Source organism: Struthio camelus, chromosome 10 (assembly GCF_040807025.1).
Source record: "Struthio camelus isolate bStrCam1 chromosome 10, bStrCam1.hap1, whole genome shotgun sequence".
Taxonomy (NCBI): Eukaryota; Metazoa; Chordata; class Aves; order Struthioniformes; family Struthionidae; genus Struthio; species Struthio camelus.
Window position 1 is genome coordinate 2,589,426 of NC_090951.1, and position 25,353 is coordinate 2,614,778.

General features: G+C 60.7%; 1 protein-coding gene across 9 annotated transcripts in view; it reads right to left on the minus strand.

Moving 5' to 3' along the window:
- ZNF469 (zinc finger protein 469) overlaps positions 1–25,353 on the minus strand; it is a 281,089-nt gene that overhangs the window by 15,651 nt on the left and 240,085 nt on the right. For 5 of the 9 annotated variants that reach the window (XM_068955994.1, XM_068955996.1, XM_068955992.1 and 2 more), the window contains one exon: positions 23,546–23,779. The exons of 3 other annotated variants lie outside the window; for them this stretch is intronic. The gene's annotated coding sequence lies outside the window, so the exon portion shown is untranslated. Of the gene's footprint in view, positions 1–23,545; positions 23,780–24,368; positions 24,438–25,353 lie in introns of those variants that run through there. One more of the 9 variants, XM_068956000.1, reaches the window with a different exon arrangement.

Genomic DNA, 25,353 nt, shown 5'->3' on the forward strand with positions numbered 1-25,353 from the left:
GCTACCTAATCCGTGGCAGCCCGCAGTGGTGGAGGCTGGAGCACCCCGTTGCGGCACGCCGGGGCCAGCGGCGAAGCTGGGTGCACGCTGCCCTGGGAACGTACTGCAGCTGGCAAAGCCGTGCCAGCGCGAGCCTTGTCAGATGTGGTTGGAGATGCTCAGATAAGGGAGCCCGCGAGAAGCGAGCGCACGAGCACAAAAGCCGTGGCGGGGGAAGGCGGGGGTTCTCCCGGGACGTCTCAGAGGACATTCCCCATCCTGGAAAACCACTGGGTACATCCTGTAGCCAAAGAGGGGGGCGGTGGGAAAACGGGGCTCTCTGGGCACAGACAGGGTGGAAGGTCCAAGCCCCCAGCCTCGTGCTAACTGTATTTTTGGAAGGATTTGGAAATATCTTGGAGGATTCACAAGCCAGGTACAGCTTGGGCCTGGCCAGATGCCCTTGGAGCTGAAGAACCAAGTCCAGGGTTGGAGGTGCAGGGCAGGTAGCCAGAGATGGGGTCTCCTCTCTTCACTACCTGCTCTTTGCATCTTCAGCCCTGTCTGGAGCACGGCAAGTCCTCCCCAACCACCCGTGGGCAGGAAGAAGGCTCTGCCACCACTGCACGCCAGCAGAAGGCCTAGCAAGGCTGCTGGGGATGCTCTGAGCGGCAGGGTGCATTTTCCCCTCCTTGCTTATATACCTTTCTTCCTTTCTATTGAGGGATTTCACCAAAGTCCCTCTGCTCCCGTCCCTGGGCAGGGCATCCTGGTAGGACCGCCCTTCGCACGGGGACGACAGGGCTTGGACCTGCCACCCGACTCCGCTCAGAGCAGCGCCTTTTGCAGGCAGCGGCAGCCAGGGTTCGCCTCCTGGAAGCGGTTTGCTTTTTGCTGGTCATCATTTCCTGCTGGAAGACAGGCTCGTTTCCTAGCAGTTGCTCTCAAAGGCCACAAATTGCCTTCTCCTTCTGGTTTTAGACACTGTTAAGTAGGTGAGATCATAAAAAATAAGCCAAGAACGTACCACCTGACTTTACAGCACAGAACTGCAAGGCATTAAACATGAAGTCAAACACAACCTTTCAAAGGGCAATACCAGGATTTTGCCCCCAAACTTAGGTTACCCTAAAAAAAAAACCCAAAACCAAACAAGAGCAAAAACCCAACTCCAAACCTGCTGAGCAATTTCAACAGAATTTTTAAAGATTTTCTTTTAAAAAGTTTCCTGGAAACAGAAAGTTTCTTTCTCCTATCTTACTGAAACACCTCTCCGGTGCCTGCATGCCCCATGCTGCAGCAAGGGGGCAAACGCATGCTACCAGCAAGAGGCAGGGAGCAAAGGGCAAGGGAACGCACCTGGCCGCAAAAACAAAAAAAAAAGGCATGAAAATCAGCTTATTTGTATTATGTTGATTGTAATTCTTTCAATTAGCCTAGCCTAATTTCCGTCTGTGCCAGTGTCTACTGCCCGCTGCACAAAGCAGCCGTTCAGAAAGATCTGGACAGAAAAATGAGACCTTCTGCAAGAAAATTGAGGTGACCTGCAGCATTTAACCGAGCTGGTATGAGAATTCGGGAGCTCCGCAGCATCCGTGAGTCAAAGGCGTCCCTGAGCTCTCGGCTCACACGGGGAAGCTTTGCATGTGCCGTGCCATGCCGTGCCCAGCGGACGGGACAGCACACCGGGCTCGCAGACGCTGCTGCCGCTTATACGCGTTAATAACATAATACACTGCAATATGTATAGATACATACATAGACATATATACACGCACATCACCTGGCTCCAGCCTGCATGCCCGCAGCCGGCAGGGCATGCATGCACCCTCCTGAGACCCGGCCGGAGCGAGCGCCCGCGGCCGGGAAAGCGGCGCCGCGCCAGAGGCGGCCCTAAGGGGCGCGGGGCCGGGCGAGCGCTCAGCTGGAAACGCGACACGGCGCGGCGGCGCGTGCAGCGAGGCGGGTGCCGCGCGCCCGCTCCCGCGCTATCAGCTCCCCGCCGCTCTGCTCCAGCTGTTTCGCCGCCTGCCTATCAAGCCGCCCGCCGCCACCAGGAGCTGACGGTCTCCAGTTCCTCGGTGGTTTCACACTCCGCTAAGTGAAATGAATCCCGGCCTGATAGGGCCGGACCCTATCGCTCTTGCCCCCAGTGCGCTGGCCAAAGTTAACACGCGGCCCTTTGGCATGCATGGATTGAGCCTGCAAAACAATGCGGCACTTATGCCGCTTCACGCCACAACTGTAAAGCCTGTTTACCGCTGTTTAAATTTGCAAAGGCTCCTTGCCAAGATAAAATAACCAAGGCCAGCGCTAGTTACATTATCACAGTTGTGCTCTTTCAGCCACATAAAGGAGCCATTTTTTGAAGGAAAGGCTCATTTGTGTATCCTAAAACCTGCAACATTTGCATGGCAAGGGCCGGGGTTAGCTGTTGCATTATTGCTTAGTGCCAGCAGAAACAAACACGGAGCTTCCTGCCCGGGCAGCGTGATTCAGAGGCGCTGAAGCTCAGAAAAGCAAAGCTGGTTTCACGCGGCATCGTCCCGCTGCCGGAGGAGAGCGCCTCGCGAGCAACGTGCCGTGCTGTACCGCGAAGCGCGGCCGGCGGCTCGGCCGGCGCGGGGATCTTCCCGCGCCGCGCTGCTTCGTCTGCCCCAGCGGTTGCTGGGTGTGCTTGCAGGGGAGCGGTAAGAGCACGGCGCCAAAATCCGGGGCGCTCGGTCATGCTCAGCCAACGTTACTACCGATGGGGCGGTGGATAAAGAGGGCTGGGCTTTTTACTTTAAAGCACTATTCCCTAGGCAGCCGCTTGCCTCCGTTCCCGTAGGGTTTTACTGATCCAGCACAAACACACTTTACCCCTTGCGGGACTGGAGGAAAACCAGAATAAAATGGAAATAGGGACTGTTTCCTCTTTTTTGAAGGAGAAATGGCTTAAGCGTCTCCACCTGCTCATTTGCCTTTCCCTCCCCTGGGGCCAGGCAGCTGAAGGCATGGGAGCAAAGGAAGGTTATGTTTTAAAAAAACACATCAGATTTATTCACCGGCCGCCCGGCCGAGGTGAGAGCCTTCCCCGCCTGCAATCGTCTGCCCAGGCGGCACCGTCTGCCGGGAGAGCCGGGACGGGCAGGGACGGTTCCCGCTGGAGCCGTCGCCCCGACGCCGCGGCCCCGGTGCGATGCTGGGCAGCCGGGACGGCCGCGTGGCGGAGGCGATCCGCTCCCGTGGATGCCGTGTTGCGCCAGCCGATCCAAGCAGCTCCCCGTGCCGGGAGCATCCGACAAAGCAGCCCGCCAGCAGTTATTCCCGCGGGATTAGGCCGCCGCTGTCGCACGTCTCCCCGAGGGCTGCATTCGGGCGGATCGCTCCCCATCCCAGCAACTTCTCTTCTCACGGAGAAAAGAGCAGTGGAGCAAATGATTGTGTAAAATGCAAAAAAAAAAAAAAAGAAAAAAAAAAAAGAAGAAAAGGAAAAAGCCTGACAGCTGCTGCAGCGAAGTAGGAAGAGAGGGCCTGAAACCACAGCTCTGCCTCCAGCCAGAGAAACACGCTGCGGTTTGCACGCTGTTCCCCAGCCCCTTCCCAGCAGCCTGGCCCGGGGTCAGTTGTGTAACGCTCTGCGCCCAAGCAAAAATTCCTCCCCGCCTGCAGCGGGGAGGTGACGGATGGCCTCGCTCGGGGATTTGGAAGCCCCGGGTTCATTTCTTGGCCGCGCGTCTCCCTTGCATGACCTTGGGTAAGTCATTTAATCGCGGTGACTCAGCTCTCCATCTGTAAATCAGGCCCGGTACCGCTCCCCCTCGCCTATCTGCTGTTTGTATCGTCTATTTAGATTATCGTGGCAGGGACTGTTCTTAGGATGCGCGTGCACGCAGGGGCCGCGGGGCGCCGGGGCACCCGGCGGGAGGAGCGAGGGATGCCGCGCCGTCAGCTGGCCCGCACCGTGGCACCCCTCCGCTGCCCAGCTACCGCCGCGACTCGCTTTCACCTCCCGTGAAACGTGGAGCTCTCGGCTGCAAAGGGAAGCGAAAAATATGTCAGGAATCCGTGTGCGGCTTGGCTGCCGGCACCGCAGCGGCTGCGGCGCGCGGGGAGCGCTCGGCCGCCCCGCGTGCCAGAGAGGAGGCTCCTGCCCCCCGAAACGCTCGCGGCACGGCCTCGCCGCCGCGGCCGCCGCACCGCCGGGCCCCTAACCGCCGGCTGCCCGGCCGCGCTCGCCAGCCCGGTCCTAAGGCGCTACCTACGTCCTTGGCAGAAGTGGGGAAACTGAGGCACGGTGGGAGCCAGCGCCCTGCGTCCCCGCACCGCCCCACGTCCTCACCCTGTCTCCTGCCCCCGGCACGCGTCCTCGCTCCGCTGGCTGCCCCATGTCCAGCTCCCAGGGACACCCAGAGCCGGGACCCCCCGGCACATGTCCTACTCCCGGGGACACCCAGAGCCGGGACCCCGGCACATGTCCTCACTCCCGGGGACACCCAGAGTCGGGACCCCCCGGCACATGTCCTCGCTCCTGGGGACACCCAGAGCCGGGACCCCCCAGCACATGTCCTGCTCCCAGGGACACCCAGAGCCGGGACCCCTCGGCACATGTCCTCGCTCCTGGGGACACCCAGAGCCGGGACCCCGGCACATGTCCTCGCTCCTGGGGACACCCAGAGCCGGGACCCCCCAGCACATGTCCTTGCCCTGCTGGCTGCCCCACGTCCCACCCCTGGGGACACCCAGAGCCGGGACCCCCTGGCACGTGTCCTCACTCTGCCGGCCGCCCCACGTCCCACCCCTGGGGACACCCAGAGCCGGGACCCCCTGGCACGTGTCCTCACTCTGCCGGCCGCCCCACGTCCCACCCCTGGGGACACCCAGAGCCGGGACCCCCTGGCACGTGTCCTCACTCTGCCGGCCGCCCCACGTCCCACCCCTGGGGACACCCAGAGCTGGGACCCCCCGGCACATGTCCTGCTCCCAGGGACACCCAGAGCCGGGACCCCGGCACGTGTCCTGCTCCCAGGGACACCCAGAGCCGGGACCCCCCGGCACATGTCCTCGCTCCTGGGGACACCCAGAGCTGGGACCCCCCCGGCACATGTCCTCGCTCCTGGGGACACCCAGAGCCGGGACCCCCCGGCACATGTCCTCGCTCCTGGGGACACCCAGAGCCGGGACCCCCCCGGCACATGTCCTCGCTCCTGGGGACACCCAGAGCCGGGACCCCCCCGGCACATGTCCTCGCTCCTGGGGACACCCAGAGCCGGGACCCCCCGGCCCGTGTCCCCGTGCCGCGGCGGCCGCCCTCTCCGGGACCATGCCCCGCACGCGCCAGGCGCTTCGCTGCAGGAGAGCCGCAGTCCTCCAGAAGCGAGTGGGGTATTGCCCACCCGCGCCGGGAGCGAAGAGCGGGGAGACGAGAGGCGCCTCCGGCTGCGTCCCCCCCGGTGCCCCGCGGCGGCGGCTGCGGCTTGGAGGGAGGGATGGGACGACCCTTCGGGGTCAGACACAGCCTCAATTCTCACACCAGCTCCCTGGTCAGCTCCGGAAACAGGCCTTTTTCCGAGGACCTTTTCTTTTCAGTCCTAAGTGGCCGTGAGCCTCTATTACCAGACCGCGCTGCGGCAGCAGCAGTTCTTGCCTACGCTGAGTCTCCGGAGTGAGTTGGGAAAGGGCCGTTTTATGCAACGCCGGGCGGCTTCTAGCCATCGTTCCTGATGTCCCTGCTAGCCCCAGGTTCGGGCTGGAGCTCACGACGTCTCGGGCAAAGAGCTACCAGATGCTCGGTGCTCCCCATGGGTTTACGTGCCGCATGGTCCAACCCAGAAACTCTTCTTAATCCCTCTCCAACATTAACACATTCCCGGGTCAAATAAACAACAAAGCAGAATGGGACCATCTGGCTCACCATCGCCCTTTGGAGAAAAGACGAAATCCCCATCTGGGCCCGACAGACCAAGGGGGGATGGTCCCGGGAGCGTGGGTTGGAAAAGATGCTTTTGTACAACACACACATGCACACACACACACACTCTCGCTCTCTTTTGGATGGTTCGGGCTGGCTGTGTCGGGGCAAGGAGCACTGGGAGAGGTTGTTTCCAGCAGATTTTTCTGGCCAGAAGAGAAGTTGGAAGGTTATTCAGAAAGTTTGTTTCTTGCTCGTGATGGTCCAAAATTGATTTTCTGGATCTCAACAGCTTTGAATTTCCAAGCTGGGGAGAATCCAGCTTTCGATCTGGTTCCAAATTTTGCAAACAGTCCTAATCCTTATTAGGCTTATAATGCAAAATGATTTCAAACAAACTCCGGGCAGAGGGCACGTCCCTGCGCACGCGGCCATGCCGAAAAGCGACCTCAGCCCGTCCCAGAGCGTGGGGGCCTCTGGAGCTGCCGCTCCGCTGCCGCTGCCCGGCCGGAGGAGCAGAGCTCCAGCCCGGCCCGGCAGAGCTAGCAGGAGCGGAGACACCCCAGGGCTTTAGCTGTCCTTCCTCTGCCGAGCCCTGGTGGGGCGGAGGGAGAGGGAGGTGGTTGGTATGGTGGAAATCGGAGAAGACACGGAAACAGCTCAGCCCCGCTCTGGAGGACACCCCAACCACACATCCGCGTTAAAAGCAGGGATGGATCAAGGCGACCTGGCAAAGCACATCCCGTAATTCCCCTGAGCTGCTGTTTTGGGGCAGCTCAGAGTCAGGGTGCAAATCAGCTCCAGATCACGCCGGTCACATCCCAAGCCTCGGCCAACATCAGCTGAGTCTTTTCCAAAGGAAATAAAATGGCTGATGATAAATAACAGCGCGCGGCTCACCCAAGTTTTATGGCAGCTTCTTCTCGCCCATGGGGGCAGGCAGAAATGCCTCTGCCATGTGCTGGGTGGGCCCGCGCGGGGCCAGCAGCTGGCGGGACTGGCGGGGCCCCGGCGCAGCGAGAACTCGAGTTTCACCCCGCTGGCAGAGGTTAGGAGCTACCCCACGCAAGACCCTGGCAGCCAGCAAAATTTGGGCTGGGGCCGGCTGCTTTGCGGGATGGAGAAGCAATTGCACAGCCAGGATCCGCATCCCTCCATCTCCGAGCGCCCAGAGAAACGCAGGAGTCCCGCCGCTCCTCGGCAGGCATGGAGGAGACGCGAAGGTCCTGGGCACCTCTCCCGCGGGGCGGGCTCAAACCTAAAGGGTCTGAATGTCTGGCTGGACCCAGAGATGGAAACCGAAGGATGTGGCCGCTCTCCTCCTCCGGTGGGGAGGAAGGACGCTGCCCGGACGGCGCGCGGGAACACGCCGCTCTGCACAACCCCGTCCAAAACCGGCAGCTCTGCACCCAGGGAGGAGCGTTACGGCCACGAGCCGTTTGCAAAGTCAGCGTCAGCTCCCAAATTCCCTCCTGCAGAAAGGGGCTGCGCTGGCTCCGGTCCGTTTTGGCATGGGTGAGTGAAGCCCTTCAAACTCCCCTGTCACCAGTGTCCAATTTCCTTAAAAATCATATGCATATGACATCGGAGCACCTCCTCTCTTCCTGCTCACCGAGCCCCCAAGACTGCAGTGGTTTTAATCTCCTCCAGGAATCAGCAGAGGGGCTGGGACTGACAGCAACATCTTTGTAGGGCTGTAATAAAGAATGACTTATTTTGACATTTATTTAAGAAATATTAATCTTTCATTTTCCTTCTAAATGCTCCTGTTTGCTAAGGAACTATCTGTTACCTAAGTGCTCCGATAAATCTTCTAAGGTAAAATTATATGTTAGATGCTGCCAGAAGGGTACATTTAAGAATGCTTCCCAAATTATCAACTGCATTAATCTTAATTACTTCGGTAAAAGTAGAGTCTGGCATTAGGGTGAACTAAATTGAACGGGTGTTTGTTTGTCTTTATCATATCACATATTTGAGATCATTTAACAGAAGGCAGATAAAAGGCGCGCGGGGCAGCGAGGTAGGGAGCAGCTGCCTGATGAACCCGATGTCTCCCGAATGACAAAGCCCAGGCGGGAGGGGAGCGGAGGAGCCGCCGGTGCCCGCGCGGCAGCACCCCGCGCCGGTGCCCGCTGCCCCGGCACGATTTCCCGCGGAGCATAAAATAAAAAATAACAATAAAAAACCCTTAGCCAGCATTTCCAGCGATTAAAGCAGGAGATGAGGAAGGACAAAGAGCAGCTCTGCGTCCTGCCTGCCGGACGGCGGCGCAGCCCCGGGCTCGCCGGCTGCTCCTGGGGGCTGCGGCGCGAACCGGCCCCTCTCGCTTTGCCCCCGGCGCCTCCGGGGCCGGCCGGGCTCTTCCCCCCGCGCTTCGGGCACACCGGGACCTGCCGGCCTCGCGGCCGCCCCTGCCCGGCGAGGCGCTCGGCTGCTCGCCGCCGCGCACAACGATGCTATTGTTCGCTGGGAAGAACGGCATCCCGCTCTCTTTTTTTTTTTCCTTTAAATATAACTATGTTAAAAATACCCCGCTGAGTCTGCACGGGGAAGCAGGGTCCCTGCGTGAGCGGCGCTCGGGGGGGTTCTGCCCACCCCCAGGTTTCTTCTGTCCGGACTCAACACCCCCCTCCCCGGCGAACAGGCCGGGGACCGAAACGGGGAGCGCGCTAGCGGGGCAGCGCATCAGGCCCGGGGCAGCCCCGGCAGCCCTGCAGCAAAGCACGGCAGCACGTGCTGAAGTCTCTGCCTAATGCCAGCCGCTCTCTATCTGGCTTCTTTGGCTATAGGCAGGGTGTCGAACGGACCCTCGCTTTGCAATGAGCGCTTTATTACGTATTTTGAAGCGCAGAAATGAAATGTAGTGTGGGATTAAGTGCTCTTTTTAACTGGGGCCTTGGAGCGGTATTAAATATTGCTGCAGCTATGAAATCTCTCCATCGCGCCAGGTCTGCGTGACCTGGGCGGTTTTCCTATCATGGCAGAGTCGATCTGCATAAACTAGAAGAGGCTGAGGAAGGGGTGATTTTCCCTATCTATCTATCTCTTTTAATTTTTTTTTTTTATTTTGCAAAGCTCCGTCCGTCTCCGCTACGAAAGAAAAACACCCTTGTGCAAACCACGGCAGGGCTCCGGCTGCTGGTGAAATAAGTGAGAAATCATTCCGGGTGCCCTCGGAGACGCTGATAAAAAGGAGGCGTTTGGCGGAAGGGGAGCCATCGCCCAGCACTCGGACCAATGAACCCTCCTAGTCCAAGTTGCAACGGGGGCAAAAAAGCAGAAAAAAGCCCCCAGGCGCAAACGCCGCAGAGGCACCGGCAGCGGAGCCGAGCGAAGCCATGGGTTCGCGGTGCCGTGCTATTACCGACGGCGGCGTCCCGCCACCTTGCTTTGCTACGCGTGTCCTTCCTAGCCTTTTGTAACCCCCCCTCCCCGCAAAAAAAAAAAAAAAAAAAAAAAATCCAATGACGTGATTCCCAGGCCAATATCACGTTTCCTTCCTCCCGGCTGAGGCCGGGTCCGCTCCAAGCTGTCTTCCCCTCCGCTCCTGCTTGCAGTCCCGGTCAAACAGGGACAGGAAACCCGAGCGCCCATGAGAACATCGCCGTTATTTTCTCCTGAGCCTCGATTATCTGTTTGTCCTCTTGGCATCCTTCCTGTCCCCTGCGCTCAGCGGCGCAGCGCTCCGTCTCCGGCTGCCCGCGGCGGCGCCGGGGCTGGGAAGGAGCCGTGGGGCAGCACCCTGGGGCAGCGCCCCGCTGCCTCCCTCCCGTCCCGGCTGTCCGGCCTCGAGGCGCAGCCTCCGTCGGAGCCCCGGCCTTTCCGGCAAGAAAATAAAAGCTCGGCCTCGAGGGAGGCTCCGGCAGCGGAGCCGGGAGAGCGTCGGGGAAGCGGGCGTCCCTCGGGGCCGGGCGCAGCCACGGCGTGCTCCTGCCGCCCCGGCCAAGCAGCGGCAGCGCGGCTGGGGGCTTCCCAGCCCTGCGGCGGGTGAAGCCCCCCGAGGTCCCCGGAGGGGAGAAGTCCCCAGCTCACCGGAGAGGCCGGAGGAGAGCGAAGGAAGGCAGCGGCGAGGTGGTTTCTCTGCATCCACCACCGCCGCCACGCCGGCCGGCAGGAGGCTCCGGGTGCGCGTGGGAACCGCAGGCTCCTGCAGACCCGAGGGCAAACTCGGCTCCTGCTTCACCCAGCCTCTCCCAAGCCGCTCGCGAGCAGCCTGGCTGCTCCCCATCCGGGCTGGAGAGCGGCGTTCGCTCAGGGCTTTCAGCACCGAGCTCCCGGCAACGGACAAACCCTGATGTACGGGAGATGGGAATCGCCGTGTTCATTCGCTCAGCTCTGCCGCTGGCGAGATACACGCGCGCGTCTCTCCGAGGGAAATGAACGGGCTCGTTGCGACTGCCACAGTCACAGATTGCAGACGGAGTTTCGCTCCCGCGCCGGCTGGCCGGCCGCGCGTCGAGGAGCTCCTGAGCTCGGCTCCCCCCGGCTGCGCGCGGCCCCTTCTGCTCCTTCGGGCTGATCCCGTCCCCTTCACCCCGCAGTCAGCCAGGACCACATCTCCCCACGTCTCGGTCCCCCGCCGATCCAGCCGACGAGCTGTGCATACCGCTGACTTCGGCCTCGTCCTCTAAGCCCCAGAAACGACAGAGCGAGAGACCCACAGACCCTTCCTCCCCGAGGGCGACCGGCCGCTGTAACAGCACCAAAATCGCATCCCTCCTCTTCCAAGCCGCTCTTGCTAAAAATGCGACAATGAAATAAAAGAAGGACTGGGAGACATCTGGCACGAGCTGACCCGGGCTCTGCCATCTGTGGGAAGCCCACAAAAACAGAGCAGCCTAAAGCACAGCGCTGTCCAGAGCCTGCTGCCGGCACCGCGCATGGCGGGCACGCGATTCCTGCAGACCCGGAGGAGGCCTCTTCCTCGGGGACTTGCACAAGCAGCAGATGACACAAGTTGGGCAGCAGCTCCAGTGCTTTGAGAGCATCTGCTGAACCCAGCAGCATCCCAGAGCCCACGTGCCAGAGACTTGGTTTGGCAGACGGCATTTGGGCAAAGGATTAGCCAAAACGTCTCAAGCATGCCAAAGCTCTACCGTGCTCACGCCACGGATGGTCTCGCCACCCCCCCGTGGGCTTCTCCCAAAGCTCAAACACGAGGCGGGAAGAGCTACCCTTCCTCAGCCTTCCCAAACTGCCGGGCCCAGCGGTGCAGGCCCCAAAGTCCTCTGCAATGCTGCCGATCCCGCGCTGGCTCGTGCCAGGGAGTCGAACCCGGCCCTGACCACGCATGACGGACGTGGTGGCGACCACGGCCATGGCCACCTCCAGCAGAGCCCTCCCAGCCCCGAGTACGGAGCCACTCAGCTCCAGCGTGAACTAGTTACAGTCAGGATCTGATAGGAGGAGACTTCCACTAGATTTGGGGGCTTTTAAGCTGTCAACTTTCTTATAATTATTAGCAATGTTTTAAATAAGCTCTCTTCTGAAATTTCCTTCTGAAAGACAAGATTAATGAGCATTTCCTTTGGGGATTTATTGCACTGTTAATTATTCTCTTCCAGAAATTTGGTTCAGAATATTATCAGCTTTTTTTTTCAATTAAAAGTGATTATAATTTGTTCTGTATAAAAGAAAAGTGGATTTAAAAAAAAAACTCCCCTTCCTGATTAAGTATAATAGTTGAATGACTAAGATTAAAGTAGCCAGTGGCTCTGGCAGGACATGCCAGTCCGATGTCAACCGTGCAAATAAAAACTTGGTTTTCCCCGTCACAGCTGCCTCCCTGGTCGGATCCAGGTTTGGGGATAAATAAATTGAGCGCAAAAGGACTGCGTTGCAATTTATTGAGATTTCCTGCAGAGGGAACCAAAGGTGTCCGAATACGGGAGCCGGGCTAGGTGCTAACTCGGGAAGCAGTCTGGGGCGGCCAGGGCTGGAGGCTCCGTGGCTGCTCCTCGAGGGATGGGACAAGGCCGGCTCTGGTTTCATTTCCCAAAATGTCACTTCCCAAGTGATGTCCCTCACTGTCATTTCGGGGCACCCACCTCGACCGGGCTGGGGGTGCTGAAGCCAGACGGTGCCGCGTGGGACATACACATGTGGCCCATGCATGTGACAGTGCTGCTCTCAGATGCTGTGCTCACAGAAATACCTTTTTGCACCAGGGAGGCTGTGAAACCTGAGCTGAGACAACTGAGAGCGGCCGAGCTGGGACAGCCGTGGAGAGACGGGCTGAGGTCTCCTGCAGAACCGTGATGGGCACAAGAGTGTCCCCGAGTTCACATGCTGTTGGCACTCTCCAGCAGACATTCCTCGTGCATCTCCCAAATGCAAAACATTCAGAAAATGCTCCAAACACAAAAGCTTGCCTGGCAGGGGACGGATCCAATTATATCCCCCGTACACGGGGCAGCAGAGCCCATGCACAGCTTTGCTTGAGAACACCCTGCAAACCGGCAGGAGGGCTGGGATAAGAAGCCAGGCCAAGCAACTGCCTCCATTGCAAGGTTTGTTTTAACCCCAGGCTGTCCCCCAAAGCCCCCTGTTTTGTTTGACCAGCAGAAAGCAAGCGAGCTGTTGAGCGTAACACAGATTCCCGGCTGGCCCAGCATTGCCTGGAGCATGGATCCAGTTCTCATGGGAGTAAGCAGGTTGGGCTGGTCTCTGGCTAGAGCCACCCAAGAGCGCTCTGTGTCGGTGACAGCAGTGCTCCTCCAGCACTTACAGGATGCTCTGAGCTACTTGGTCATGCTTTGGACACCACCTATCCTTCTGAAGGAAAGCTCTTTCATTTCCGCCTTGTCCTCCTCCCCTCACTGAGCCCGGCTGAGGCTCACATCTCCTGGAGTCATCTGGGTACCGAGCTCAGGCCTCAGCAAACAGGGCAGCCTGGTCTGAAGAGCAGAAACCGGAGAGCCAAGGGGCTATTGCCCAAGACCTCAGCCCCTGTCAACCGCCAGCGTTTCCCACAGGACATTACAAAGCCTTGGCAAAAGGGTCTACTGCATCCTGGAGGACCTGCATCCATGCAGGTCTCTGGAACCACCAAGGACTTCCAGGAGCCAGCTGGGATCCTGCATCCACCTGTCCATAGGTAAGGGACATGCTGCAGATTAACTGGAGTCTCTGGATCAGCATCCTCTGTCCAACAGCAAGCACCGTGTGCTGCGCATCACCTTGCCCCTTTCCCAGCTCGCCTTCTCTCTGCCTATTGAAATAAGTTTGCTCAGCATGCAGGGACCTTGAACGGTGGTGGCCATGAATGCTGACTCTTCATTCATCCCCCACACGCACGCTCACACACAGGCATGCCTGAGGACCGCATCCTGGGCACCACCTCCGCAGCTGCAAACGCGACTCTGAGCACAGCCCTCATTTCACCCATGCTCGCACACGCACCAGCCACGTTCCTGCACTACCACTACAAAATCCTTAGCACCTTCTAATCGGACCAGAAAAGAATGAGACCGGAAAGAAAATTGCACGCACTGCAGATGATCAAAAACAAAATGCTCCACGAGTAGTTATCGGGATTGATGGGAAAGAGAAGCTGTCTGCTGTGGAGCAGGGCAGAGCGTAATTGGAGAGGTGGGTATCCGTCTCCTCCCTGCCTGCCGCACTCGGGAGCGATGCAATCTCCCTCCCCTCCTGCGGGAGCCAGAGCAATTGCAGCCTGCGGCTGGAGCGGAGGAGATAGGCGAGCGCGTGAGAGCCGAGGGTCAGGCAGACATCCTAGACTTTCGGTGACCTGCAGCTGGAGCACAGACACTGATATAAAAACCACGCGCCCGCGCGCGCAGCCCTCCACGTCACTGCGGGAAAACAGGGACCCCCGCCAGTGTTCACAGCTTGCAGCAAGCAAGGATTTTAATACCGCTTCTGTCTGGCCACTTAATTTACTGTCTATTTACTCCTTTCCTTAACTGATGTCCTTTATTCAGCTATAGAAAAACCAAACATGACCAGGTCTTTGCTGCCCAGCCCCTTGATTTATGTGCGCTCCAGAACATTTCCCCATTGTTCGGCCAACGGTGTGCGTCAGTGCGTTGCAATCCTCCGCACGGCGAAGGAGAAGCAGATGGTTGCACGGGCCTGGGGGAAGGGGAGCGAGCGACTGCGAGGAGGAAATCTCCTCTCCGGCGCAGGAAGGGCTGCTCGGGCCTGTCGGGCCACCCTCGCCCCGGCCGGGCGGCGGGAGCGCGGCTGGGCTGGAGGCGCTGGCGCACGCGTGCCTCCCTCTCCGCCTGCCCTTGGCGCTGGGCTGCCGGGAGGGACGCGCCTGGAGGGACTGCATCAGCACAAGGAATTGCATGGGACAGAGGGCAGAAGGCAGGCTCACGGCCGTGGCCGTTCCCTATCTATATCCCGATAGCGCAACGGCGGGCAGCACTGACCCGGGCCAGGAGGGACACAGCTGCCAGGGTGCTGGGGGTTGCAGCTCTTTCGCCAGGAGATCCGCCAAGGAGACACAGCTCTGCAAAGTCAGCGACCCTAGCCTGGATTTTAAAGATATCCACGCGCTTCGATGCCTGCACCTCTCCGTCCCTGTTCGGACGGCGGGAGCGGAGAGGCGCGCTCCCCGTCGGCATCGCTAGGGCTTTCCAGCAAGCAGCGAAAAAGCACCGAAGGACGGAGCGGAGGTGGCACGACACTGCCCCTCAACGCTGAGCTGCAAAATGACTCGGCCGGCCGAGCTTTGAGCCTGCGCCGGAGCACAGGCGGCGCGAGGCAAGCGCCGCGTTTCGGGCGGCAGGATCCCCGAGACGCTACCTGCCGCGGCCCCCGCCGCCGGGGCCCTGCGAGCGGAGCCGCCCCCGCGCCCCCCTCCCTGCCGCGCCGGGGATGCGTGCGCTCAGAAATGCCCTCTGTTCTCCACGGGAGCAGGAACGCTCGGGGCCAAAAAAAACGCGCACAGCTATAAAAAGGCTGATGAACAGAGGCACATTCATGGCAGACTTCAATCGGCTGCTTCGTAAAGATGCTGGTAGTATTTAGGAGGTTTACAAGGCACCAGCAGCCCCGGCCGGGGAGCAGGCAGGATCCCCGCGAGCGTGGACCACGTCCCGGGGCAGCGGAGACCTCAGATCTCATCCGCCTGCAAACGTCACGTTGACTTGCCCGCTTGCGGGGACGAGTCCCCGGGGACGGGACGGGCTCCGATCCCCGGCGAAGAAGGACCCGCGGCAGACGCCCTTGGCCAAGGCGCTGCCTGGCGTTTCCTCTCCCGTTTCCCGGTGCCTCAGCCCGCCGCTTTCCCTTCCTCGCCCCGGCTGCGCCGCCGGGAAGGTGACGGCAGCCCGCGGGCCGGGCAAGGCTCCCGCGCCACCAGCCATCACAGCTCGGCGGCCGCGCGGGCCGCGCTTGCCTGCAGGTGCCAAGCGCGAGTCCCGCACACGCGCAGGACTTCAAAGGGCGGAGGAATCCCAAGCACTTCGCCGACGGGGTTCGAGCCACGGACGGCCCTTCCCCGCCACGCACGGGACCCGAAACCCCGCCGCGACACGAGCGGGCACGAGGGGGAAACCTCACCAACCCGCTTCGTGCATGTCCCTTTTTGGTCCCCCCCCCACCTTTTTTTTTTCCTCCTTTTTTTGCTTTTTAACCAGGCACCATCCGCGAGCGAGCGCGTTTGAATAATGCCAATATTCATGGCCCGGACAAGTCCAGGCTCTGTTTGCTCAGGAGGTAAGTTTTCTCCCGAGAAACGCCAAGTGACAAAAATCTCCTTCCTTACGCTTGTGTATTTTTCTTTCATCAGTCGAAAAAACTAAAATGGAATATTTCAGAGGGCTGAAGAAAGGCACGGTGGAAATGTTTTCCTTTCGCTGGTGCCAGGCGAGGTTCAAGAAAAGTCCTGGGGGTGCTATGCGGCCCCTGCGCTGCCGGCGCCGGCCCCCGGCCGCGGGGCTCAGCACCCTTCCCGAGGCCGGAGCTTTGCAAAATGCAAAGCAAGGCCTGGGAATTTCCCTTCGGCTCCCAGGTGTTGCTTTTCAGGCAGAGCAGGGAAGTGTTTAAAGCACATCATTGACGCAGCGAGAGCGGCCGGGGCAGGGGGGGGAAAGGATGCTGCTGCCTTCCGGGTAAGGAGGGTGCAAACGCAGCCGCTGCCAGGGCGAATCCCCGTGGGGAAACGGGGCCGCCAACACAAACCGAAGCGCCGGCCCCAAAACAGGGCCCAAGCCCCGAGCGCGGGGCAAAGGCGGTCGTCGGTCTCAGCCCGGCGTCGCGGACGGCCTCCCGCAGAGGGCTCCAAGCTTTCTGGCTCGCCGGAGCTTCCCCTCTTCCCCTGTCTTCTGCCGCTGAAGGAGGAATGAAAAGAACAAAAAAACCCCAACCCTCTGGGAGTCTGGAAAGAGGAAAAAAAAATTGCGCATTTTTATATCCTGGCTGGAAAAACTGAATTCTTCCAAAGAGTGACAATTTTTCACAAAAAGTTCTTGCTTCTGAAAAAAAAAAATGGGTGAAAAACCACTCATTAGCGGTCTTAGCCAGACCTCAGCGGAGGGCAGCAGCTTCCTCTGCTTTCGGGAGACCCGGACGGGGGCCGGGGCCGGGGCAGGCGACGCGGGCTGCAGAAGCGACCCGCCGCGCTCAGCCGCCACCAGCGCGCAGCCCTGCGCGACTCCTCTTCCCCAAAGAAGGAACCTCAGGCAACACCTACTCTGATGGACACCGGAAACCATTTATATCCCGCAGCTATTTAGCGATGGCCGAACCAGCGCGAAACGTCCTGTTACTGAACCCTGCATAGTTTTACAGCGAATTCACAGCCCAGCAGGCTTCTTCTTTCACCTGGAGAGTTAGTTAATCCCTGCACAAGCGGGCAGCAGCCTCGCGCAGGGGACGCGGCGGCGGCGATGCTCTCGCGGCCTGGGTCCCGGCCGCTCCGCGACTCGCCTGCCCCCCCAGCCGCCCCAAAGCCGCCAGCTACCAGGAGGAAGGATGCGGATTCTCCGAGGTCACGCGCTCGCACGGCAAAAACGCCCCGCGACGTCCGCACGTGGAGCGCCGGCTGCTCGACGCGGCCCCGAGCAGGCTGGGTCGCCAAAGGCAGGCTTTTCCACCGGGCAAAGCGCGTTACCGGAGCGGCGCTTTGCAAGCCGAGGTACCCGTCCCGTTAATTTGGGGGGGGAAGCAAAGAACCAAGCGAAATATTTGCGCGCGCAACGTCGTGCCTCCGACTCGGCTCACAGGTCAGCGCTGGCGAGGGAGGCGGGTGGCGCGCCGCGCCGTATCCACGCGCGCCCCTCTGCTCTGCAGCGCCTGGCCCGCCGCTTTTCCTCCGTTTTCCGGCGAAACGTTGCAACTAATAATTTTCACACATGGTGCCGGCACGCACGGGCTGCCGTAAAGTGGCTGTTTATTGCATTAACAGCCGCCCGCTGCTATCGGGTTTAGGGAAAGGGGGTGTCGGAGAGGGAGCGCCTGCGCCCCGTGGGGTATCGCTTTACCCCGGCGCTTCCTGCCCAGGTGAACCCACACAAACCCGCCTGTGTTACGGAAAACGCTCGGGACCCTGGACACGTTTCCACCGCAAACACAGGCGGCGATTCAGCTTCCCTCCCCTGCTTTCCAAGGCGTCCTCCTCTTCACACAGAAAGTGGCATTTATCTTGGGATTCCTCAAACCCGCAGCCAACAAAAAAGAAAAAAAAAAGAAAAAAAAAAGAAAATTAAATATCCAGGTGTGCGCGCGTTGGCCGGCGGCCTCCGCGGCGGGCACCTGCGCCCGGCCCCCGCCGCCTTCCGGGAGTTTGGCGTTTCGGGGCGGACGGGGCCGGAAGCGCGGCGCCGTTCCCGTCCTCGGGAAGAGCCCGCCGGCGCCCAGGCTCGAGCCCGGCTCGCCCCGGAAAGGCAGCGTGAGCCAGGACGGGGAGGACGGCCCCGAGAGATGAGCGGTGGCCCAGGCAAAGCAGCGGCATCCAGCCTCCCGCTCGTCCTCTGCGCGCACCGCCTTTTAATCTTCCTCGCCACGCGTTTCTAAACTGAGAGATACAGCGATCGACCAAAGCGGGGTTTTTTTTTTTTTTTAAGCTTGTTGTTTAAAAGCACGTTATAAAGAGAGCAACGCTTTCAGCCTGCCCCTCTCCCGAGGGCTGGCGAGCGCGTTGCTTCGCTTCCAAAGGCCGCTGACTACCCCGCTGAGAGTTACTGCGTTCAAAAGACAGACTTGCACGCCATCCCCCCCGAAACGCGTTTCCCTCGCCCTGTGGCTCCTCTCTCAAGGCAGCGCGGCGCTCGCGGGCACATGATGCTTCCCCCCCGGTGGGCTCTACAGGCAAGGACTCACATGGACTGCACAGCTGCAGGGTAGGACGCACATCTGCAGGGAGGGATGTAGCGAGTTTTGCCCGCAGTGCCTTACAATGGCCAAAGCACAGGAAAGCTTGGGGGTTACTTTTCCCTTTTATTGCCTGCCAAGTTTCAGCACAGCATTTATAGGGCCAAATCCAAAATCCCTGGAAGGCCGGGTTTGGTGCGGTGGGAACACAGATGCAGCCTTTACCCCGCTGCTGTAATTATGCCACCAAACTTAGAAAGCAGCGGAAGAGCAGTATGTAGCACTACAATTAGGAGGAGGTTTAATGGCAGTGCAATGGTTTATTGTTTTCCTCGCCAGGGCTACACCTGCCAGCCACCGGCTGACCAACGGGAGCTGCGCTGCAAACCTGGGCACCGACCCACGTGTGATGCCGGGCGGGCTGGGGAGAGCAGCCTCAGCACCCCCAAACCTGACCCATCACGCGCTTCTGACCCCGTCGGGTGAAAAGCAGCGGCAGACCTGGCCATCACGTCAGTCTGGGGAAGGAGCCACCAGAATATATATCTGTTTGATGAAAGAGGCTTGCTTTTAACCACGAGCATCCCTCGCCTCTCTCAGGGACTGCCCGTCTCCTGCCCACGGCCTGCTGCCTGTCCCCGGCATCAGCGGGGAATGATTTCTCCCTGTCAGCCTGGAGATTAAAATGGATATATGCGTGGGAAACAGCAGCAACAATGGAGATGACATAAGAGAGCAGCTGATTTATATCACGGTGCCCCTGAAAACGCTGCACATAAATCTGCCGCTTTTCAAGGGAAAGCGTGAATCAGAACAGCTCCTCTCAACTTCGCTTTATCGCCGCTCCGTGTGACTCATCCTCTTAGCGTCAAGTTGGGCTTCGCAAAACCAACGTGCCAGACGTAACCCGTGAGCGCTGCTGCCCTTGGCACGGGGGATTTCAACGCGCCCGGCAGGAGCAGTCCCACCTCCGACGCCCACGCCGTACAGGAAGAAAATGAGGTTTCAATGGAAGCAGGACAGCTCTGGACTCCTGCTGCTCCTGATGTGCAAGATAATAATACTCAAACACGAGGTCTAAAGCCTTCTTAAAGTGGGACCAAATCCGGGGAGCGAGATGGGGTGGCCGCGCGCTCTCGCCAGGGCTGCCGCCTCCTGCAGAGCCTCCCCCCAGCAGTTTTCAGGCTAGGCCCTTAAAAACGAACAGGCACAAGGACTTAACTCTCACATTTCATGATTTCAGTCCCGGAAGCCTACGTAATCATGCGGGTCTGGGCGGACCAGAATCAGCCCAGCGTGCCTGCCGGCAGGGAGAAGTCTCTTTTCTTCTCCACGCTGCTCCCAACGCTTTCCCCGCGATGCATCTTCTCCTGTTTCAGGGTTTTATGGAAGGTTTTGTGGGCAAGTTCCAGACTGCCGACTGAAGCCAGTTTAAACTCCTCTCTCTGCCTCTCTGCCAGAGAAATACCCTGGAAGCTGCTGCTGCCATCAAACACGCGCTGGCTGTACCGGTCCCTTCCAGTTGCATCCTTAGCAGCCGGCGCAGGGAGCGGCGTGCCTCCTGCTGCGGACGGCTGCAGGCAGCGCGGGCGGGCGCGCTCGGCGCTGCGCCGAAAGCGGGAGTGCTCCGCTGAGCGCCTGCCTTTGCTCCGCTGCTCCGGCGAGCGCTGGCAGGCGGTTCCTTGGGGAGCCGCTTGCCTCTCCTGCGACGCGCGGCAAGGCGCCTCCTCTCGTTTTCACAGCTGATGTCAGCTCCGGAGAGGCTGCCGCGCGGGTACGCTGGAGAGGAAACGCAAGGCAGCGGTCCCGAGCCACGCTGGCGCTCCTGGGGCGAGCCGCTCCGGGCCAGCGTGGCACATGCGCTCGGCCCTGCCGGCTCCCGGCGCTCCGCAGCGGCTACGTCTTCCCCGCGCCCGAGGGAAGCGCTCGGGCTCCTCCGTCCTGCAGACGGGGGACGCGGGTGGGGTGCTCGCAGGGTGTCCGCGGTGAAGATCCACCGAGGGCTTCTTGCAAAGCCCCTTAGGAGCTGCCTGCTGGATCGGGAAGATGCTCGCTGCAAGGTGCTGGGGGAACGCAGAGGAGTGGCTGGCTCCTGCCACCCGGGCCATGTCCCCCGAGGGTCCCTGCTCGCACGAGACGCCCTCGGCAGCCACCTCAGGCCTGCTCTTCCCGCCGGGACACGGTGCAAACGCAGCCCGGGAAGGAGGTGACCTGCAGGAGGACGTGGCCAAGGTGGGACGGAGCGCATGCAATGGAGAGCCGCGGGGTAACGGGCACCAGATGGTGGATGCCCATCCGGACGGGTCCACGGCCACCAAGCACCGCACGCTCCAGCCCCCCCCGGACCGAGCCGGAGGCCAAGCCCAAACTGCGAGACAGGGTGGGAAAGGCCGGGGGCAAGCGGCCGCCCTGGCTGCTTCGGCCAGGGGTGACCCACGCCACGTTAAGGATCTGCTCTCTCTTCTCCATAACGTCACGGGTGAAAGGAAACCTGTACATAACCGACCCCCCGGGAGCCCCTTTATTACGCCCTGCTGTTCAGCGCTTCCCAGAAGGATGCCGCTAGCTCGGCTGAGCCCAGCGCACGCCTGCCCCGAGCAGCGAGTGTCACCGCACGCCAACGGCCATCGCCTTGTCCTCCTCTGCAAAAACAACACGCAGAGAAAGAGCACTTTTGTTCCTTCCTCCTCTATTGACACAGCTGGGAGGGACGGAGGCCGGGGGCGGGCTCGTCCGCCCCGCGCGGAGGGCCAAAAGCCTCCACGCGCTCGCTCTGCAGCCCCGGCAGAGCTGGAGCCCGCAGACCTCCGTCGGCCGCCCCGCGCCGGCTTCCCGGCCGCAGCCAGAGCCGCCCCGCGGCCACCCCGTCCGCGCTGCCCGGGGGGGGGCCGCGTCGCGCCCCCTTCCCAAGGCGCCCCGCGGGCCGGGCGCACGAGGCACACCGGGGAACCGGGGCCGCCTGGTGGGACCTCGCACGGCAATGCCAGCACCCCCCTCCCCGCGAAGGCTTCCCCTCCTGCCTTTCGCGGGGCCGAAACTACGCGCCGGGTGCTCAGTGGAGGGTCCCCAAGCGGCCCGTGTCCCTCTTGCGGGGCGGCCCCTCACCCCGGCTTTGGCCAGCCGTCGAGCCACGTGCAGGCTCGGCTGCCTGGCCAGCGCTGTGCCACTCTGGTTTTAACATTAAGGCACAAACCCCTCCTCTCACTTCGCTTTCTGCTGAAGAATTTACAGAGCTGGCTTTTGCAGATGTTTAATGCAGCTATTTTATTGCAATTTATTCTAAGCACCCCAATCAGTGCAGTAACGACATGTGGAAGAGATTAATTAATAAACCGTAGAGAGCGGCGCTACGTTTCCTGGTAAATAAGCCCTTAGTTGTTGCTGTGCGGGTGTTCACAGCTGCAAGGAGAAGCTGCTGTGACTAGCTGTGATTTCGGGAGGGATGCGGTTCAGTCTCTCAGGGCAGGACGTGCCCCCGGGCCAAAGGCAGGGCCTCATCCAGCAAGCGTTTCAGAGCATGAGTCATTCTGCTCACGTGAGCGGCTCATGGAGCCTACATGGCACTTGCTCCCGGAGCCACTCTGCTTAAACACTTTATCATCGTGCCTTCAGCCGGGGTGCATTTGCTGCAGGTAAATTCCTTCCCAGGGAGCTATCTTTTCCATCTTTTCCCCGGCAGCGCGTCCCAGGCAGCGTCTGTTTTCCAGCCTGCGGGGTCAGGCAGTTGGAGTTGGCGGCGCCTCCGCGGCACAGAGGACGTGCTGCTTAAAGACCCCGTCCCAGTTCTCGGAGGGACGGGAGCCGCGTGGCCGGCGCGCGAGGCCAAATCAGGCGAGCGGAGACCTACAGGCACCTTGTGCCTCACCTGGCGCCAAGAGACCCCGGCGCAGCCTCGCACCTTCCCCGCGAACCGCGGACCGGGCTGGAGGCAGACGCGTGCGCGCGGAAGGAGGATGCGGCCTTCCCCAGGCAGAGCATCTGCGAGTAATACCTCCGAGGAGCCCCGTCCCGCTGTCGCGGGAGCCGGTGGGGATTTTGCCATGGACTTTCCTGGAGCCAGGACGGATCTGGATCCGGATGCCTGGCTCTTGCATGATTGGTGGGTTTGCTCCTCTTTGCCTCCGGCCTCCGAGACAAGAAACAAATGCAAAGCATTCCTTTATCTCCCTGCCTCTATGGAATGACGGGCAAAGCAATAAAACGCATTTTTTATAGAGCTGTAAATTTAATTTCCTTTTAAACCATTTGCTTCCACTTATAACTCAATGGAAATCCTGAGCTGCTGGCAAAGCTGCAGCTTCCCTGTCCTGTGATCAATGTATAGAACCAGAAGACTGCAGTTTTTGGATGAGCTTAAAAGTTTATGGAAAGGAAGATGGGGTGGGGGAAGAGAGGAAAATCCTTAAGGAATTAAGGGCCTATTTTCCATCTTCCTCCTGAACCTTCCCCAAGGGATGAGTTTGAGCTGTTTTACTCAGTTGCAGAACTGAAAGCTGCTTTTGTCCATGGGACAAAAGTTCAACCCTGGATGTTGCTGTGGAGCTGGGGCTGAGGAAGCCGGTCGGGAGGGAAGCGAGATAATTGCCTCCTGGCCTGAATCACCATGCGGCGTGTTAGACTCGGTGCTTCTCTCGCGCCCAGGTGGGCGAGACGTGCTGCCAAGAGGAGCGCGGGTTCCCGCGCACGGATAACTTGGGGACGCCTTGGCGAGTCACCAACCAGCAGCTGATTACCTCCTGGAAAGACTTCCAGGCCAAAACGTTTTCAGTCTCCAGCGGGGTAGGGCTTGGAGACCTGGTGGCCACATCTCCGCTGAAGAAAGAGCAACTTGCTCCGCTGCAGCAACCGGGATGCCGGGATGTGCATCCCGGGAGGCCGGGACGTGCAAACCCCCCTTTAACGCGGCGCTCGAGGCACCCAGAGGACGCAGGGGACAGCCGCCGGCTGCGCCGCGGGACCGGCTGCCCTTCCCGGGCTGCGGACACGACTGCCTGGGCGCAAACCACCTGGCTGCCCACCGTCGCCTGGAGGCGGCTCAGCAGGGACCAGAGCAAACTTTCCCGTGCGCAGGCAGCGCAGCTCCGGAGGCGCCCGCCGCCAGGCTGACGCGGCCCCTCGGCACGGGGAGGATTAACCTCCCGGGCCGGAGCGCGGCGCAGGGCGTTTGCGTTAATCCTCTGCAGCGGACTCTACCTTCGGCGGCTCATAAATCAGCGCCGGGCCCGGCGCTCTCGCCGCTCCTCCCGAAAACACCTTGCTAGCGCGACGCTGGCCCGCGGGGCCCGACGGGAACCCCAGCGAACGCCCGCCTCCGCCGGGCCGCGCCGCCCGCTCTCGCGCCTCTGCCCGCTCGCCGAACCGGCTCCAAACCGCGCAGCCGTCACGTACCTGGCGCCGGGGGCTGCTCTGTCCTAGCGGGGCTCCTCGCCTGCCCCGCGCGTGCCGAGCGCGCCGCAGCGGCGAATCCCGGCGGCTGCAGAGGCCATGGCTGCTCGGCCCAGGCGAATCCTCCTTAGCTGGCGGCAGCGGCGTAGCCGTGGGGTTGCAACAGCGCTCGTGCTACCGGCCGGGAATAGCGCGGGCAGGCAGCAGGGTGGTTACTGGATGGCCCCGGCGCTGGGTCTGTGGGAGAAGGGAGCAATCAGGCTGCAAATTTGGGCTCAGCGGGGAAACATCTCCGCGGGGCAGGCTGGAAACGTGCTGCAAGGCACCGGTGCGGAGACGCGGGATCCCAGCGCCGGGCCGGGGGGCTCAAAGAGGCCGGTTCGCCGCCGGAGACACCATGCGCTGCAGCAGCGGCTCGGTACTCCGGCCAGCAGAGCCAGGAAAAAGCCAGCCCGGGCGGCGCTGGCGGCGAGTCCTCCTCCGCCGGCGGCCCGGGCGATGCGTTTGGTGCTGCTGGCATCGCGGCCAAACGCCGAGCGCCTCACCTCGCGGGGATCGCGCTGCTGCCCTGCCCTGCAGTCTATTTACCTTTGAGCTCTTCTCACGTCCTGCTCTTTTTTTTTTTTTTTTTTTCTTTCTAAATTAGATGAGGCAGAATGAGGGGAAAAAAGGCTCCACGCAGATCGGTGACCCATCAAGGCCCTGGGGGTCTCTGCTGCTTCCAGACCTCGCGGCCGAGCCCTCCCCTGCCCGCGCATCACTCCCCAACACGGGCTCTCCGGCCACGCAGCCCGGCAAACGCCTCCCTCCTTTCTCCCGTGCTGACCCGGCGCCAGAGGAGGAGCTGCTTGCAGACACCTCCAAAGCCTCCTCTGGCCAGCGCCGCGGCCTCTGCTCTGCCCAGGATTCGCTTGGAAACTGCAACCGATCCGTCGCCGTCCGCTTGCGGCCGCTGCGCAGAACGGAGGCTCGAACCACCTCCCGCAGGGCGCCGTGTGCTGCCGCTTCCGAGCGGGTCCACGACGCCTCTGAAACAAGGCGCTCGAAAGCAGGATGCGTTTTCGGGGTGAAGTTTTGGGCAGGTGGACGGTGGTCCAACTTAAAGTCCAGGAAACTTTGAGGAAGCAAAGCAGAAAAGTTTCACGAAGACCCGGGCGAACGCAGCCCTGGAAACTTCATCCAAATGTCGACGCTGCGCAGCTCTGCGTGGATCAGGACGGGACCTATTTCCGCTGCCCCAGGCCGGAGCGGCGAGGCCAGACTTTCGAAACAGCAGCTACGGCCGGCAGCTGAGCACCCAAACCCGTGAGCTTGGGTTACAGTCACAGCCGTGGGCGCCTTGAAGGGGACAATCGCTCTGAGCAGGCTGCGAGCTCTCAGCGAGCTGGGGGGGACCTCGTCTCACGTGCTGCCTCTTCTGTGAGCTCCCAACCTGGGGCACGAGCGCTCCCAGCTGAGCCGCAGCGTTTCCCTTTATAGCCACAGCCCTTGGATGGGGAGTAGGGGTGAGCCGTACAAAAGATGTACCCAGGGCTGAAGGCTCCAAACCCCCAGAAGTTTAAAGCGCAACATGAAGCCCACTTCAAAGAGCTGCAGCTTCCTACTTGATAACATCAGGAGACGGGATCAAAGGCTGCGTCCTAGGAAGTCCAGCAAGGGAAGGGAAAATAAAATCACTTCCTCTAGAGCAGTCCCTGCTGCTGAAAATAAGCTGCTGCTTTAGGAAAATTTAGACCAACACATTAAAATTATAGGTGATGTCAAAGCATACTTCTCTAATGGCTTTAGGGACTATCACAGTGGCTTATAAG